The following is a 4,981-nucleotide window of genomic DNA, read 5'->3' as shown; positions in this document are numbered from 1 at the left end:
TACTGAGCTGCTTCCATATCTCAGTGATTGTAAATAATACTGCAATGAACATAGGGGTGCTTAGGTTCTTTCCAATTAGTGTTCCGGGTTCCTTCTGATATATTCTGAGAGGTGCGATCGCTGGGTCAAAAAGCAGATCCATGTTTAATTCTTTGAAGTATCCCCATACTGCTTTCCACAGTGGCTGCACCAGTCTGCATTCCCACCAACAGTGCAAAAGGGTTCTCCTTTCTCCACATCTTCAACAACACTTTTTTGATTTATTGATGGTAGCCATTCTGGCAGGTGTGAGATGATATCTCATTGTGGTTTTAATTTGCATTTCTCTGATGATTAGTGATGTTGAGCACCTTTTCATATGTCTATTGGCCATCTGTAGGTCCTCTATGGAGAAATGTCTATTCAGGTCCTTTCCCATTTTTGATGGAGTTGTTTGTTTTTTTCATGTTGAATTTTATAAGTTCTTCATAAATGTTGGGCATTAACTTCTTTTTCAAAAGTATGTTTGATTATGTTATTACAATTGTCCCATTTTTTATCACCTTTAGCCTCCTCCTCCCTGCATTGCCTCTCCACCCTCCAACATTTCCTCCCTACCTTAGTTCATGTCCATGTGTTATACATATAAGTTCTTTGGCTTCTCTATTTCTTATACTATTATTAACCCTCCACCCCCATCTATTTTGTGCATATCTATTATTCTTCTTATTCCCTGTACCTTTTCCCCTATTCTCCCTCTCCCCCTTTCCACTGGTAACCCTCCATGTGATCTACATTTCTGTAATTCTTTTCCTGTTCTAGTTGTTTGCTTAGTTTTTGGTTTTTAGGTTCTGTTGTTGATAGTTGTGAGTTTGTTGTCATTTTATTATTCATACTTTTTGATCTTCTATTTCTTAGATAAGTCCTTTTAACATTTCATATAAAAAGGGCTTGGTGATGATAAACACTTTAACCTGACCTTATCTGGGAAGCACTTTATCTGCCCTTCCATTCTAAATGATAGCTTTGCTGGGTAGAGTAATCTTGGATGTAGGGCCTTGCCTTTCATGACTTTGAATACTTCTTTCCAGACCTTTATTGCTTGTAAGGTTTCTTTTGAGAAAGCAGCTGACAGTCTTATGGGCACTCTTTTTAGGTAACTGTCTGCTTTCCTCTTGCTGCTTTGAAGATTCTCTCCTTATCTTTAATGCTGGGTAACTTAGTTGTGATGCGTAAGTTCCTCCTTGGGTCCAACTTTTTTGGGAATCTCTGAACTTCCTGGACTTCCTGGGAGTCTATATCTTATGCCAAATTGGGTAAGTTTTCTTTCATTATTTGTTTAAATACGTTTTCAATATCTTGTTCTCTTTTTTATTCTGGCACCCCCATGATTCTGATATTGGAATGCTTAAAGTTGTCCCAGAGGTTCTTAAGCCTCTCCTCATTTTTTTTTTTTTTGCATTCTTGTTTCTTCATTGTGCTCTGGCTGGATGTTTATTTCTTCCTTTTGTTCCAAATCATTGATTTGAGTCCTGGTTTCCTTCCTTTCACTGTTAGTTCCCTATATATTTTCCTTTATTTCACTTTGTGTAACCTTCATTTCTTCCTTCCTTTTGCAACCAAGCTCAATCAATTCTGTGAGCACACTGATAACTAGTGTTTTGAACACTGCATCAGATTGGTTGTCTATCTCCTTCATGCTTAGTTCTTTTTCTGGAGTTTTGATTTGTTCTTTGGGCCATATTGCATTGTCTTGGTGCACCTGTTTCATGGTAATGGGTGGAGCCTTAGGTACTCATCAGGGCGGGACAACCCTCTTTGCTGTGTTGTGGTGCTGTCTGTGGGAAGGGGTCCAAGAGGGAACAATGCTGCTTGCTTCACTCTGGTCCCACTTTCTGTCACTTTCCTTGCTTTCCACAAGTGGATTGCAAATTCTCCTGTGAGCCTGGGAGTGTCATCCACTGCTGCAACCCCCAAAGATTTTTTATGGCCAGGGCTTTTGAATCTTTAGTTTACCTCACTGAATCCCTAGATTTCATCATTTGTCTCGCTCCCCAGTTGCTCCTCCCAGCTTGTTTGCATTCGAATATGGGATCACCTGTTTGGTCCACTGCCTTGAGTTGCTGCATGTCCTCTCCACCCTGGCTGCCCATCTTTGCCCCTCCTACCTGTATGGATGAATGATTCTTTAACGGCTTGGTTCCTGGACTTCCATGCAAATGATTTTCTGGCAATTTGGGTTGTTCTTTGTTTTTAAATTGTTTGTTATCCTTCTTTTGATATGCAAGGAAGTGAATCATTTCTGCCTATGCCTCCGCCTTGGCCGGAACTTCCTCTGCATGTTTTAGTTTTAGATTTTGTTTTTAAGTTGCTCATTGATAGTTGTGAATTTGTTGTCATTTCCCTGTTCATAGTTTTAATATTCTTCTTTTTTCTTAGATAAGTCCCTTTAACATATCATATAATAAGGGCCTGGTGGTGATGAAATATTTTAATTTTACTTTGGGAAGCACTTTATCTGCCCTTCCATTCTAAATGATAGCTTTACTGGATAGAGTAATCTTGGATGTAGGTCCTTGTTTTTCATGACTTTGAGTACTTCTTGCCAATCCCTTCTTGCTTGCAAGGTTTATTTTGAGAAATCAGCTGATAGCCTTATGGGAACTCCTTTGTAGCTAACTCTCTTCTTTTCTCTGCTGCTTTTAGGATTCTCCCCTTATCTTTAATCTTTGACAATTTAATCATGATGTGTCTTGGTGTGTTCTTTTTTGGGTCCAACCTGTTTGGGACTCTCTGAGCTTCCTGGACTTGTGTGTCTATTTCCTTCACCAAATTGGATAAGTTTTCCTTCATTGTTTTTTTCAAATAATTTTCAATTTCTTGTTCTTCCTCTTCTTCTTCTGGCATACCTATGGTTTGGATATTGGGATGTTTATAGTAGTCCCAGAGGTTCTTAATATTCTCTTTATTTTTTTTTTAATTCTTGTTTCTTCATTCTGTGCCAGTTGGATATTTATTTCTTCCTTTTGTTCCAAATTATTGATTTGAGTCCCAGTTTACTTCCCCTCACTTTGGTTCCCTGTATATTTGTCTTTATTTCACTTCTTCCTTATTTTGCATCTGTACTCAATCTTTTTTTCTGAGCATCCTGATTACCAGTGTTTTGAACTCTGCATCTGATAGGTTGGTAATCTCCTCATCACTTAGTTCTTTTTCTGGAGTTTTGATCTGTTCTTTGATTTGGGCCATATTTATTTGCCTTAGTGCACCTGTTATGTTGTAATGTGTGGAGCCTTAGGTATTTGTCAGGACTGGGGCAACCCATTTCCTTGTGTTCTGGTACTGTATGTGGGGGAGGAGTCAGAGAAGGAACAATGCTGTTTGCTGGGCTTTCTCCCTGTTTTTAGTTGCTTCTCCCTTTTCCCACACATAAATTACACCCTGCTAGGTGGTCTCCTGGTGTTGACTCCAGGGTGGGTGGGTTTGTGTACCCTCTAGGATCCCATGGGCTCCTCCAAGGGTCTCTCCTGTAACATGGGCAGTTTCTACCACTGCTGCAACCTTCACAGATTTTTACAGCCAGAGATTTTGAGGCTTTATTTCCAGCACTGGAACCCTGGGTTATGCAGTCTCTCTCACTCCCCAGTTGTTCCTCCCACATTATTTGCCTGTGAATGTGGGACTGCCTAGTCCACCAGTCACCACATCACCCACCTGGTCCACCAGCTTCTGCCTTGCTGCTTGTCCTCTCTACCCAGGCTGCCCATCTATGTCTCTCCTACCAGTATGGATGAATGTTTCTTCCTTAACTCTTTGGTTGTTGGACTTCCATACAGTTCAATTTCCTGGAAGTTCTGGTTGTTTTTTGTTTCTGTATTGATAGTTATCTTTCTTTTGGTTGTGAGAAGGCATGAAGTGTATCAACTGACACCTCCATCTTGGCCAGAAATCGCTTGTGCCACTTTTTGTTTCACATCTTCCACAATGGGAAACTATTTCCCTTTGAGAACTTTTTTGGTTATGAATTTTTTTGTGGTTTTATTGTATCATGAGGCATTGAAACATCTAAACAAATCAATATCTGAAAGATAAGGCAGCTGTTTTCTCCTTTACTTCTTTGGGTTACTAGAGCAACTTGTCAGTAGATTTTTTTAAAAAGACAACCTTTTGCATTGCTTAAGTCTTCCCAAGGCATGCACTGGTACAACACAAACTTCTTCTGTCAGATGTAATTAGTCTAATGTCTACATGTCATGCACAATTCCTAGGTAGCAGCAGAGAACTGTGCCTGCTCCCACTGTGTCCCTGCTCATTTGTGTATTCTATTTGGAGCATCTGGAGGAGTTTGAATAGGATTGGGAAGAGGGGGAAGAAGGAAACAGCATGAGTGCCTGGAGGAGAGGAATTTAGCTGAAGTTATACAGGGCAAGCCTGAACATGTCATTGGTGCAAACCCAAGCATCATTCATTTTCTTTAATAGGACCATCTGGTGGAACCCTGTGTTAGAGTCTTCATCAGCCTTAAGCTGGCTCACAACCATACTGATGATGCAGCTACCTGTGATGGGCTAATGGTACTGCATCATAATGCTGTGTTGGATTTTCAGGAATGGAAAGCTAGATAACTTCTCCACAATGACAGCTTTCTCCTGGAATTTCTATCCTTCCCACGTAAGGCAATGCACATCAGTGTAAATAGCACCTAGTTGGGTTCTGTAATTATCAAGTAACTCATAGTAATGTTGAATGAAGCTGGATCCAATGTACTCCAAAATTAGCTTGATTCCCATTCTGGAGCATCACCCAGCCTCATTGAGACCCAAGGTACTGGCACATGGTATCTTTTGAGAACTTTTTTTATCCAGGGAACAAAAATGTCACTCAGGGGAAGATCAGTGGGCAGTGGGATCACATCATTTTTAGTCAAAAACTGCTAATACTCAGTGTAGTGTGGGCAGGTGTACTTGTAAATCACTCATCATGAAATGGGCAAACGTATTGA

At 40.3% G+C, this 4,981-nt stretch overlaps 1 pseudogene; it reads right to left on the bottom strand.

Annotated features, from left to right (window-relative positions):
- Positions 1-4,385: 4,385 nt before the first annotated feature.
- On the bottom strand, positions 4,386-4,769 carry LOC123807038 (annotated as a pseudogene).
- Between the last annotated feature and the right edge of the window lie 212 nt (positions 4,770-4,981).

The sequence above is a fragment of the Phyllostomus hastatus genome, unplaced genomic scaffold (genome assembly GCF_019186645.2).
Source record: "Phyllostomus hastatus isolate PE091 unplaced genomic scaffold, TTU_PhHast_1.1 phas_scaffold_397, whole genome shotgun sequence".
Classification (NCBI taxonomy): Eukaryota; Metazoa; Chordata; class Mammalia; order Chiroptera; family Phyllostomidae; genus Phyllostomus; species Phyllostomus hastatus.
Note: the sequence above shows the minus strand (reverse complement) of the source record. Positions and strands in the feature narration are given on the sequence as shown.